The sequence below is a fragment of the Natator depressus genome, chromosome 3 (assembly GCF_965152275.1).
Source record: "Natator depressus isolate rNatDep1 chromosome 3, rNatDep2.hap1, whole genome shotgun sequence".
Lineage (NCBI taxonomy): Eukaryota > Metazoa > Chordata > Testudines > Cheloniidae > Natator > Natator depressus.
The window spans coordinates 164,474,666-164,488,657 of NC_134236.1; the positions used below are offsets into that span (position 1 = coordinate 164,474,666).

At 39.7% G+C, this 13,992-nt stretch overlaps 1 long non-coding RNA gene across 1 annotated transcript in view; it reads right to left on the reverse strand.

The window, feature by feature from the left end:
• Positions 1-8,133: 8,133 nt before the first annotated feature.
• The window catches only part of LOC141985284 (uncharacterized), a 43,464-nt gene continuing 37,605 nt past the window's right edge, over positions 8,134-13,992 (reverse strand). The window contains exon 4 of the long non-coding RNA XR_012638898.1: positions 8,134-8,294. This is a non-coding gene — a long non-coding RNA (uncharacterized LOC141985284). The remainder of the gene's footprint in view (positions 8,295-13,992) is intronic.

Consider the following 13,992-nt stretch of genomic DNA (forward strand, 5'->3'; position numbering starts at 1 on the left):
TGATGTTAAAGAAAGCCTGTTCATGTTTAATTCTTTGGAAAAATTGTTCAAGAGCTGTTCATCCATGTTAAAAGATATTACCCCTGTAATACTACCAAGGATAGCAAGAACTATGGGGGTCAACTAAATAAGCACTGGTCACTCGTGTTTAAGTGCCTCAAGGGCAGCTATAATTTACAGACCCAATTTTGCCAACACATCAACAACATTTTTTTTAAAGAAACAGGCCAGATCCTCAGCTGAGGTAAATTGGCCTGGGTACATTAAAGTCAATGGAGCTATACCAGTTGGCACCAGCTGAGGATCTGGCCCAAAGTGCATATCTTTGGACATTTGGGCCACTTCCACACCTTTAACTTTATCTTCTAACTTGTGGATTTACATACCCCAGTATTTTTAATATGCAAATTTTAACAATCAGGACGCAGAGTTAGCTTAATTTGAATAAGAGTGTATTGGCACTTTTTTTATTCAAACTGTGTGAAAATCTGAAATACACAAGAGGGTCAGCAAGGGCAGGACAGATCCCTTAGTCTACAGCAGGATTTATTGTGATTAGGCAAGCTTTATGCCAATCACAATTATTATCATGGAAGTGGACTGGTATTTCAGGTCAGGGAGCCAATTTAGAAAGGAGATTTGACCAGATGGATGTGAACGTAATAGATCTGTATTTTTATAAAAAAGGCCACACTGACCTAATGACAAGCTTTCTTTTTTTTTAAGTGAAGATTGACCTCGTGATAAAACACCATGTGCAGGCTATGTAATTTACAGGGCCCAGCAAAAGAAACAGGAGTTCCAGTAAATATATGGTATGGGGAGAAACAGGGAGATGTTGGCTGAAATGGCAGAGTCCAGACTCTGAAATGGTAAACTTAGTTCTGAGGCAGGGCTAAGTTTGTTTTTAAAAACCTCCAGTGATGGAGATTCCATAAACTTCGTAGATAATTTGTTTTAGTGCTTAACTACCCTGACAGTTAGGAAGTTTTTCCTGATGTCCAAACTAAATCTCTTTTGCTACAAATTAAGTCCATTACTTCTTTTCCTAATCTCAGTGGACACGGAGGCCAATTTATCACCCTCCTCTTTGTAACAACCTTTTACATAATTGAAGACTATTTTATCTCCCCATCCCCAACCTTCTCTTCTCCAGACTAAACAAACCTAATTTTTTTTCAGTATTTCCTTGTAGGTCATATTTTCTAGACCCTTAATCATTTTTGTTGCTCTCCTCTGGACTTTATCCAATTTTTCCATCTTTTTCCTAAGTGTGGTGCCCACAATGGACATAATGCTTCAGTTAAGAAGAACTACTTCTCACATCTTGCTTTCAACACTCCTTCTAATACATCACAGATGTTCACCTTTTTTTGCTACAGTATTACATCGATGACTCATATTTAATTGGTGATCCACTGTAATCCCCAGATCCTTTTCTGCATACTCCTTTCTAGGAAGTCATTGATCAAGACTTCCCAGACCTGCATGATCAAGAAACATAAAACATAACTGTGTATAATAGAGATGGACCTGAGCTTCAAAACTTGTCTTTTGAAAACCTCAGCTGTTGGGGTTCTTGAGATCTGATATTTGCTTTCACCTATTATGGGGAGGGAGGCCAGTTGTTAAAGCTGGGCCCTGATCTGGCTTTATGACTCTGAATGCCATTGAAGATAAGGGGAATTTCCAGGATTTTGATTTTGATCTCTCTTTCTAATATTAGTCTGTAGATGTATCTATATATTGCTGTCTACCCTCATATACCTTGTGTGTGTGTGCGCGCATGTGCACTGAAACTTTTTTTTATGTAAGTGATCAACCAAGGGACCAGCAAAAATCAGTGGCCTAATACAAATGAGTCCTTACATTAAAACAAATTGCAGTGGAAATCTTGGGAGTGCATTCAAGTGGTCATTTTAAATAGATTGCAGATGAGAGGTGTCCCTTAGATTTCAGTGTGTACATGTATCTCACATCTTGCATACTCCAGGTCTTAGCCTGTTTGCGATGGAAACGGTCACAAAGTACATATAGTCTAGAAAGAATAAAATTTAAAAACCTGACTAGTTTTTATTGCAGCATGTTGCACAATTCTTGTGAAATGAAAAACAACCTCAATGAGATGATAGTTATCAAATGGAATGGGCTGTATTCTGAGGCTCTTATTCAATTTTTACTTTGGCAAACCCCTATTGAGTTCAATGGGAGTTCGCTTGAGAAAGAACTTTAGGATTTGGCCCATTGTTAGTCTTGAAAGAATATACACTGTTTATCAGAAAAGGAAAAAAGTCCTAAAAGCATAGACCCCCCAACTTCCCACCTCTGCAGAAATATCTCAGAGGAAAGAGGGGGTGCTAACTGGATTCCAGAGATTTGTCACCGATCATTTCATTAAGATAGCAGAGTCCTCCTCCCCCCTGAACGGGCATTGGGATTTACGTACAAACACTACACCTCAATTTCTTCCGCCCATCTCTACTGCCAGGCACCTGGGAATCCTGAGTATCTGTAATGCCCCTTCTCTGCTTTCTGGCTGTGCAACTCCAAGTGAGCCAAGTTGATGGGGGTATCTTTAATTGGCAGCTGCCCCATGGAACATAATTTAAGGGGTATCTCTCCACCATAGCATTGTGAGCAGTATGAAAAACTAACAGCCTAAGGCTGTGTTACCTGCTGGGTGCAGATTATGTGTGCCCAACAACCCCCAACTTGCCTACATATTCTGCCAACTCCCTTTCCCTTGTAGATCCGGAGAGCACTCTCCATAGAGTCTGGACACAGAGTTCTGCCACAAAAACAGCTGTCTCTTTCCTTCTGTGTGGGGGGAGTGTGATCTGTGCATGGAGGGTCTGCTCCATACACAGACTGGGGGCACTGCAAGTGCAAGTGTCTGAACAAATCTAGTAAATAAAATGTAAAAAGTCTCCAGATCCTGTATAACAGCCAGTAATGGCAATAAAGGTTTCACATTATCTACCTTGTCCACATTTCCTCCAGGATCAATACAGCTAAGCACATCTTCCGCATGCTTCCATAAGGAGACAAATATAAAACTTACTTTCATCAAGTGAATTTTAGATATCAGCTTTAAAGGGGGTGGGGGGGGGGGAGCGGAGGTGAGTGGAAAAAAAATATCAATACCATGTTAGAATTACATTATTTGGAACAAGGATGAATGTGATGGTGCAAAGTCAAAAGGATTTACTCAGCAACTTTCCATCCGTGATAAATGATATTTGCTAAAATATGGCTTGTGCAGTGTGTTTTACTAACATGTAACTTCTTTCAATTGGATATTATGAAAGTGTCGCAATGTTGGACTAACCTGACTGGCTCTATGGAGTGGGAATATTAATACCTGATATGAGAATGCTTTCACATCAGCAAACTTCAGGTCAAATTTTAGTCTTTTGAAGAGTCCTTTGCAAAACCTTGCAGATTTTGGGTGATCTTGATGGATAACCAGAACAATAGAATTTCTGTCAGACTCTAGCGATGGTCCTGCGGAGGTACAGGGCTGGGACTCAGGTGATGTGTTCTTTTCTGGCCTCTGCCTGTGTGACCTTCAGCAGTCACTTAGGGGGAGATTTCAAAAACACAAAGAGCAGTTAGGTGCCTAACTCCCAATCACATCTTTTTGGAAATCACTCCCTTTATCTCTCTGTGCCTTAATTTTCCTATCTGTAAGATGGAGATAATAGTACTTCTCTGCCTCACAGAGGTGTAGTGAGGGTAAATGCATTAATGTTTGTGAGATATTACAGTGGTGGGAGCCATATAAGTACCTAGATAGCTCTTGCTTTGAGCTTTTGGGGTGATGTGTATACAATGCACTGTGGACAGGTTCCTGACCCACATTTTTACCAAACACAGTCAAGGGTAGATTGTGCCTATTAAGCACTGCCTTGTGTAAGGGGTGATGAGTAGCTGCACCAGCCCAGCAGGAGCCCTGGGGAGGAAGCCTGACTCAGAGTCACGGTGTCTCCCTTGCTCCAAGGGAGGAGTAATTTGCTCCACCCCCTCACCCAGGTGTAGTATACTGCTCCCCACACTTATGCAGTCTCAGCTCTGCTGACTGGGCACCATCCCATCCCTGCCCATTTGCTCACAGGGGCAGCCATGATCTGGTCCTTAGTGTTTCCCCAAAAGAGAGATCAATGGAGACATATGCACTTTTGTGTTTATCCAGTACCTTGTTCTGGCTGCCCCGTCTAGAATGTTTCAGAGTCATCCTTTCATTGGCTAGAACCCCAACCATTGTAATAGATGTGATGTGCATTACAAGGCAAATGCATAATCTGTAGGTGTGGAGGCCCCCTTTGCACAGCTTAATTGATGTGGTTGTGCAGTGCAAGGCGTGGCTTGGTGTGTGGGTGAGTGGCAGAGGCACATATCCCTTCAGAAATGCAAAGCCCTCTCCCAGAGAGAGTTTGTCATAGTAGATTTCAGAGTAACAGCCATGTTAGTCTGTATTCGCAAAAAGAAAAGGAGTACTTGTGGCACCTTAGAGACTAACCAATTTATTTGAGCATGAGCTTTCGTGAGCTACAGCTCACTTCATCGGATGCATACTGTGGAAGCTGCAGAAGACATTATATACACACAGAGACCATGAAACAATACCTCCTCCCACCCCACTCTCCTGCTGGTAATAGCTTATCTAAAGTGATCATCAAGTTGGGCCATTTCCAGCACAAATCTAGGTTTTCTCACCCTCCGCCCCCCCACACACAAACTCACTCTCCTGCTGGTAATAGCCCATCCAAAGTGACCACTCTCTTCACAATGTGTATGATAATCAAGGTGGGCCATTTCCTGCACAAATCCAGGTTCTCTCACCCCCTCACCCCCCTCCAAAAACCACATTGTTTCATGGTCTCTGTGTGTATATAATGTCTTCTGCAGCTTCCACAGTATGCATCCGATGAAGTGAGCTGTAGCTCACGAAAGCTCATGCTCAAATAAATTGGTTAGTCTCTAAGGTGCCACAAGTACTCCTTTTCTTTTTGTGTCATAGTAGAGTGAGTGATGGGCAGGTATGATGAGAGGAGAAGGACCAAAGGGCTACTTCATGCATCCTCTTGTTCTTCCTCCCACCTCCACCCCCATATGGGGCCCTTGTTAGAAGTACACCGGACTACATCAGCCATTCAATCAAACTGAAATACAGTATTTGGGAATACATTTTCACTCTATTTAGCAAGCTCTATGTCCAATATATTATGCCATATCCTACAGTCTTATATGCAGATCTGAGAGGAGAATCTGACCCTTAGCCACGGTCTACACTACAAACTTATGTCTGTATAATTACGTCGCTCAGGAGTGTGGAAAATCCACACTCCTGAGTGACTTAGTTATACCAACCTAATTCCCAGGGTAGACAGCGCGAGGTGGGGGAAGTGAAGGATCTATGCTGATGGGAGAAGCTCTTTCCCAGGCATAGGTAATGCTCCAGCGGTGCAGCTGCACTGTAACAATAGGCAACCCATCAGTTACTGTCACACCAAAATGTTTTAGTGATCAACAGAATTTTAATTCACAGTCCCACACTGACACACTCTTGTTGTTTTTAGGTATTTATTATTTTTGATATTCTTATTGTTGTATTTTATTTGTTGTCTAGAGAACAGTATGACATTTCAATAGAGAAATAAGATAGCAACTAATGGTAGAGCTGGTTGAAAATGGGAGTTTCCATCCCACTAGAAATTGCAATATTTCAAAATTTGCTTTCATTCCAAATTGGAATGAAAACGTAAAATACAATTTTTTTTCATGGAATGGAAAAATCTGAAAAACTATGATTCAGACGCAATTAAAACTTCATTTTGATGATAGGCTAATGTTAGAGCTGAAAAAGGGCTGTGACTTTCTTCACGGGAGTACAGAAAACGTTCTAATGGTCCATTAGTTTTGATTGTCCAGTCTCCAGTTATCAACTCATTTTCCCACAAACCCCATAAAATGACCTGACTTTTCTGTTTGCAATACACAAATGTTAAGGAAATCATGTTGAGTTTATTTCACATCTTAAACCTATAACTGCCAAGGGCAGATGTAAAATGCAACTCAGAGTATTTTATACGCTGTGGAATATACAAATTGCTGGAAAATTACAGGTGCAGATACTTAGACTCTCTGGGACTCTCGACATGTCATTCTGCAAATTTCACAACACAGGTGGCCTTTTTATATTTATGGATGACCTACAGTTTATGATTATATGACAATGGAATTCAGCTTAGAATAATGAAAAATTGTAAATTAGCAGAAGAAAATCATTTGTGAGCAATAGTGTTTTTGTCTTTTTAACCACAAGTATAAATATATCTTATTTCATGGGGGGAAGTGACTATTTTTTATTATTTATTTATGAAAATAGATGTGTGGATTTCTAGAATAAAGTCTAGCATTTAGAAACAGCACATGAAGTAATAAGAGACAAATTCAGAGTGGAAACAAGGTGTACATTTTTAATAGTGAAAGTAAGATGGAAAATATCATATTGCCTCTATATAAATCCCTGCTATGCCCAAATCTTGAATACTACACACAGGTCTGGTCGTCCCATCTCAAAAAAGGATATATTGGAATAGGAAAAGGTTCAGAAAAGGGAAACAAAAATTATTAGGGGTATGGAATAGCTTCCACATAAGGAGAGATTAATCAGACTGGGGCTTTTCAGCTTGGAAAAGAGATGACTAAGGGGGGATATGATAGAGGTATATAAAATCATGACTGGTGTGGAGAAAGTAAAAAAGGAAGTGTAATATACTCCTTCTCAGAACACAAGAACTAGGGGTCACCAAATGAAATTAATAGGCAGCATGTTTAAAACAAACAAAAGGAAGTATTTCTTCACACAATGCACAGTCAATCTGTGGAACTCCATGTCAGACGATGTTGTGAAGGCCAAGACAGTAACAGGGTTCAAAAAAGAACTAGATAAATTCATGGAGGAAAGGTCCATCAATGGCTATTAGCCAGGATGTGCCGGGATGGTGTTCCTGTTTGCTGGAAGCTGGGAATGGGCAACTCGATGATTACCTGTTCTGTTCATTCCCTGCGAAACACCTGGCATTGACCACTGTCAGAAGACAGGATATTGGGTAGATGGACCATTGGTCTGACCCAGTATGGCCGTTCTTATATTCTTAAATTATCCATTGCAGCAGTTTACCAAGCGTCATGGTGAATACTCCATCACCGACCGTTTTTTAAATCAAGGTTGGATGTTTTTCTGAAAGATACATGCTCTAGGAATTTTTTCAGGGAAGTTCTATGGTCTGTGTTACAGGAGGTCAGACTAGATGGCCATAGTGGTCCCTTCTGGCCTTGGAATCTATGAATCTCTTATGCCAAAGGAGGTTAAAACTTAGAGTGAGTTTCAGAGCCTGCTCCTGCCCTTCGCATTAAGTAGTATCTTACTCCAGGAATAATCCCATTCTAGACTGTAAACTCTTTGAATCAGAGAGTGCCACTTTATCTGTATTTGTACAGCACCTAGCCGTATTTATTTCAATATTTATTGAAATAAAAATGTTCATTAATAATTATTTGCGGGAATACTCATGGAATAAAGTACTACTCAGTAGTGCTGGTCAAGAATTTTTTGATGAAACTTTTTTTGTTGGAAAATGCTGATTCATTGAATCCAAAATATTTTGTGAGTAAAGGTTGATTTTAGCTAATTTCTCCTTTTAAAAAAATTAGAAAAACATTTTGAAATTGTCAAAACATCCTTTTTAGAGGTCTGAAATGTCTTTTCATTTCAAAATTTAAGTTAATTTATAGGAAAAAAGAGTCATAACAAAAACTTTTGGTTGACCTGAACCAAACTTTTTTGAGGGGTTCAGTTCACAGAAAATTTTGAGATATCAACTTTTCATCTCAATTTGGACTGAGAAAATGTTTTGAATCTCAAAACTATTTGCAGGATGGGAAAAACATTTCCAACCCAGCAATACATACTCAGCATGAATAAATGTGGCAGAATGAAGCCCAAATGGAAGTGAACAGATAATATATTGATTTTTATGCAGAAATCTTTTGACTGTCTCTTTTGCCTTTTGGAGGAATGCATTGTTAGGCTCCTTTAAAAAGGGGACAAGCAAACCAGGTATTGAGGTCTTCTTTAATGCAGCTTGCTGAAGATGACTTTATAAAGCCAGAAAGTAGAAAGCCATTTTAAAGTGATTTGCGAGAAGGATGTGTACCTCCACAGAGAAACCTTCACTTGGGTCATTTGGATTTCTCTCTCTTCCCTGGAAGCAGCTAGTCAAAACTGTCTGTATGCAACAGAAAGATAAAAATTTCAATTAGGTTGAGTGCTGTCATAAGCAGACTACATGAGAAGGCTTGAGATAATATGCATTACATATTGATGCCTATCAGCACTGAGAACATAGCCATGTTTTATTCCATGCCCCTTTTGTAGGTTTGGCAGCAGTGGCACCCAATAAAGGCCTAATCATATTAATTTATGCCCCTATCAATTATGCATTCAGATTCCCCCGATAGCTTGTCAGTTTTTATTCACTATTTTCTGAAAAATACGCCTATTACAGTTACTGAGCAAATAGGAGGACTGTCAAAAACTGAGATTTAAAGAATATTACTTAAAAGGGGTGGGTTTCTTTAATTTATAAATCTTGTATTATATGTCATGCATTTGTTAGTTTTAAAACAGGTGACAGTGTGGGGACAGATGTCACATTAAGGACTTTCTGGAGATGAGGGGAGAAGTCTGCTTTCAAGAAAAGTTGAATAAAGTGGTGCTTTTTAAAGCAAAGTGCGATCTCTGGTCTGCAGATGTAGTAAAAATGTATCAGCTTTGTTATTTTAATGTGAATTTGAATGTGTGGCTCTCAAATGATGTGCATCAATGAAGTATTTTTTAAAAAGTAATCATTTTCAGTTCATAAACTGGTCTTTTTTTGTGTGTGAGAAACTGTTATATACTATAACTAGTCACTAAATTCAGGGTCCTCCTTGAGTGTTGGTATAGGTAGTAAACAGAACATGTATATAGAAGGACTGTGTGAAGTGCATGAAATTGCACTCTTTACTACCTTGTAGTGGGCACCTTGTCTCCTGTACTGTACAAGTCATTTACAAATATCCAAATGGCACTGAATGCTGAGTGGGCAATCCTTGCATACCCTGTTCATCTATAACTCTCGTTCAAGTCAACAGGGCCATTGAGTTCTGATGTGAGTTTTGACGTGCAAGGAATGCAGGGTCAGGCCCTTCATACATGGTGCAGTGCTATAATGTGCCTGATCCTTCTGCAACTGAAGTCAATGACAAAGGTCTACATTTTTAAAAATGGTCACTGATTTTAAGTGCCTCAGTTTTTGGGTATCTCAAGATTGGCACCCAAAATAGGTAGTAACTTTTTTGAAAATTTGGCCTTGCTTCCCCATTGGCTGACCAAGGTCAGACCCTATGTGTCATTTCAGTTTACATAATTTAGGAAGGCTTATTATGTTCTATTTTATCAACACAAAGTCAAGCACTTTGACTTCAGGAAAGTTACATCCTCCAAATATATTATACTAAATTATCCATATGTATGAAACTAATTAAATTTACAGGACTAGATTTAACCCTGGGTTATGCAGAGTCCTAAAGCCCAACCCAGGGAGCAGGACACCTGTTGGCATAAAATCTGTGCAGAAGGGCCTTGTGACAGCACCAAGCAAATGTAACCTCTCTGTGTGCCTACACCTGGTGCAGTGCTGGCCAGAAAGGGGGTGTATGGTTTGTTTGTGGTTTTTTTACATCGCTTCTTTGAAAGGGATTTAAGTTTAATCTCCAAAATACAGAGGCACCTTCTGGAACAGACCCCATGATCTTTTGAGAGAGATAAGGTGGGTGAGGGAATATCTTTTATTGGACCCACTTCCAATATTATCTCACCCACCTTGTCTCTCTAGTATCCTTGGACTGGTATGGATACAACTACACTGCATACACTCATGACCGTTAGGACACTGGAAGTGTATTTTTGTGCTTGCTAAAATTAATATCCAAGGAAAAAATGGGTCTTGGCACTAAAAGTCACATGTTGTTTACTCACTTTTTCCATACTCTTTATACATGTTATTTGTAGTATTGTTCTTTACACCATTTTCTACTCCCACCAATCAATCCAAAATGCTGGTGCCAAGAACTTCTTCCTTTCCCACCACCCTGACCATCTCTCCCACACTCCCTGCCTGCTTGAATTGCTACACTAGCTCCCCCCTCTTCTTCTCCATTAAGTTCAGGCTTCTCCTTTCCAAATTTAAAGCACTCTGGCCCTGCTCTCAGATCCTCCTATACCACTTCACACTTCCTGTGTTTCCACACTCCTCTCCTGACAGTTTCCTTGAGGGAAAATACTTCTGTCCTTACTTGGGGCCTCTTGCCTCCTTAGGTGGAAAAACTCAGAGGAGGGAGTTAAGGGAGAAGGGAACTCAGTGACGAAAACCTTGCTGAGTTTTCTTATGTTTCATGGGGTGGGTGAGGTTTGCTTATCTTGGAACAGATAATGGGGTCAGCCCAGAAAGCCAGATTCACAGATCCTGGCCATTAGTGGGAGACCTAGACTAGCTACACAGAGGCACAGGGCTTCTCACAGTCTCTTTGTCCCCTGTAGGTCCTGTTTCTGTTCCCTGATGGTGTGAGTTCAATGTAGCTATGCTGACATGGTGTCTGCAGCTAGTGGCTTTTTAGAGGGGTTCCCAGCCTCAGGAGTGGGGGATATGGGAAGATAATTCATCCTGTGGCTGTTTTATCTTTCTAGGCAAAATTCAGCAGGACCCATGTCCCCTCCCACACCCTGCCTCCTCCTTGTGTGCTGAGCCTCAGAGCATCTTTGGCTGCTGCAGAGAAGGCTACCCTCTCCTTACCACCAAAGGGGGAGATCTGAATGTGGAACTTTGTGATACAATCACACCCCCAGTCCTCACTTTGGCAAAGCTCCCATTGGCTTTAATAGGAACTGTGCTTGGATATCTAAGGACTGGGCTCTTTGTTTCCTTTACCAACTCCTGACTTTGTGCCACGTTTCACCTCTGTCCATATACTTAGGTAATTAAGGTACAATGAGCCCACATCTGTTGTATAAACCCCCTTCCTCTCCTCCTGTAAATCCTCCTATCCTGGGAAGTATTCCAATTACAGTAAAAAGAAAAGGAGTACTTTTGGCACCTTAGAGACTAACCAATTTATTTGAGCATGAGCTTTCATGAGCTACAGCTCACTTCATCGGATGCATGAGCTATAGCTCACGAAAGCTCATGCTCAAATAAATTGGTTAGTCTCTAAGGTGCCACAAGTACTCCTTTTCTTTTTGCGAATACAGACTAACACAGCTGTTACTCTGAAACCTCCAATTACAGTGACCAGGTAGCACCCTGTATTGTACAAGTTCCATTGTATTCTCTCTCCTAATAGAATCCTAAGATTCTAAACTCTTCAAGGAAGGGACCTGTTGTTTGTTCAGCAGAGTTGACCATTTATACAGTTCCTCATACACTTATGTTGCTATCTAGAGCATCCTCTTGTTAATTTTAGATAGGCCTGACATATGTTTATATATATATTTATATTTGCACTTTTACAGCCTTTTAAATCCTCAAAGCATCTTACATATAGTAACTAATTAACCTGAACAACACCTCTTTGACATAGGTAGTTATTATCCAAATCTTACAAATGGGAAAACTGAGAGATGTTAAGGGATTTGCCTAAATCCACAAAATAAGTCTGTGTCAGAGCCATGATTCAAACTGACGTGTTCCTGGCTTTTCATTCCAGGCTCAGATGTCTGCCTACGTCACCATTTTCTTTCTCCACTGATGGGTGGTTTGTAATACTCATTTCAATAATTCCATAAGTCTGCCTTAGCAGTTGCCTTCCTTTCAATATTAACTATTTTTGGGTTATTTCCCCACCTCCATATATCCGATACACCTGCCTAGAAAACATGAAATTCTTCAGAAGTTGCATATGGAATCTGCAGTTTCAATTAAAAAAATGTATGATAGGAATTCAGAGGGGATATTTATAATACCAATAGTACCATTAGCATAGAATCCAAGGGGATTCTCCTGTTCAAATGGAAAAACTGCAGGACTAGATGACCTCCTGAGGTCTCTTTCAACCCTAATCTTTTATGATTCTAAGAAGAGGGCAGCATTATCTCCTGTAAATGTAAACAAACTTGTTTGTCTTGGTGATTGGCTGAACAAGAAGGAGGACTGAGTGGACTTGTAGGCTCTAATGTTTTACATTGTTTTGTTTTTGTACACTTTTTGATTTCAATTACAACACAGAATACAATATATATGAAAATGTAGAAAAAAACCAAAATATTTAATACATTTCAATTGGTATTCTGTTTTTTAACAGTGTGATTAAAACTGTGATTAATCACAATTAATTTTTTGAGTTAATAGCATGAGTTAACTGCACTTAATTGACAGCCCTACAGAAAATATGTAAATCAAAAAAGTGATGAAGTAATAGTAAGCTGACAAGACCTGGCCTGATCCGCTAAAACTTTGACAACAATTGGCAAGGAGGAATAGTCCAATTAATGGGGTGCCTCTGGGCAGCTTTAGCTTACATGACGGGCACTTCTAACACAAGATCTTAGTGCATGTGGCAGCATTACCAGGGTAATAGTCATATAAGGATGAACAGTTTCTCCAGTGTACTACTCATCTGCAGGCTCCTCTTCATCATTCAGCATGGATGTCTTTCTGTTTCACCTTTTATTTTCTGTCAAAAGTATATTTATTGTGGCAATGTACAGTATAATCTGCTTCTTTGCTTCTGTCTGAGCTCCCTTCTCACAGTACTTCAGGGTATTAATGGAGTACAGGATTCTGTGTTACACATGTGCCTTCTTAAAGATCCCCATTTAAGACTGCAGTGCCCTTGGGCTACTGGTGGTGTTTAATAACTTTCTACACTAGTAGTTCTGTCTTCATCATTACACTAGCTCTTTTTTACCTTGGTATATAAAGATCTTAAGTGTTTCCCTTGACCAGTGGCCCAAGGATTATACAGTGGTACAAGCAAGAGAAAATATAAAAGCTACACCTTTTAAACTATTAGAGTGGAAGCACCAGAAACAGCCACATGAGTAAATTGTACTAAGGCACTTCTTCCCTCCCGCATCAATATAATATGAACCAACTAGCTATACAAAGGAATCTACAAAGATTAGAAATAAAGTATATAAATAAATGAGATTCATCTTGGAGAAATAGATATCAGAGGCTGATTTAAGTGATAGGATACATATCACAGTTAGTAGTTCTTCAATTTCGTATCTGAGTTCTTTCGGAACTTTTGAGTGAATACCATCTGGTACCAGTGACTTATTGCAGTTTAATTCATCAGTTTGTTCCAAAACCACCTCTATTGACATCTCAGTCTGGGACAGTTCCTCAGATATGTTACCTAAAAATAATGGCTCAGATGTGGGAATCTCTCTCACATCCTCTGCAATGAAGACCGATGCAAAGAATTAATTTAGCTTCTCCACAACTGCCTGGTCTTCTTTGAGATAAAGCACAAGATGGGGTACTAGTTGGTGACTGCCACAGACTACCAAATCATACTAGGGAACAGGAAGACTGGCTCCTTAAGCACCTATCTATAATGTTGGGGCAGGGAGAAGCTGTGTGATCCTGGGGGAACTTCAATTTGAGCAACATATGCTTGAGGTCTCATGCTATCATTCCCTCAACACAGGGAAATTCTATATTCGATCTCATTGTGACAGTTAAAGAAGAATTGATTGCAGAACTAAAAAGTAATGATCAAATTTATAATATGCAAACAGAATAAAGTCCAAAACAGTACTATATATACTTGGAGCTATAAAAGCGCCAATTTCAGAAAGCTGAAAATAATTATGAGCCAAATCATCTGTAAGGAAGAATTTAATCAGAAAAATGTGAATGATAATTGGGAATTGTTTAAGAA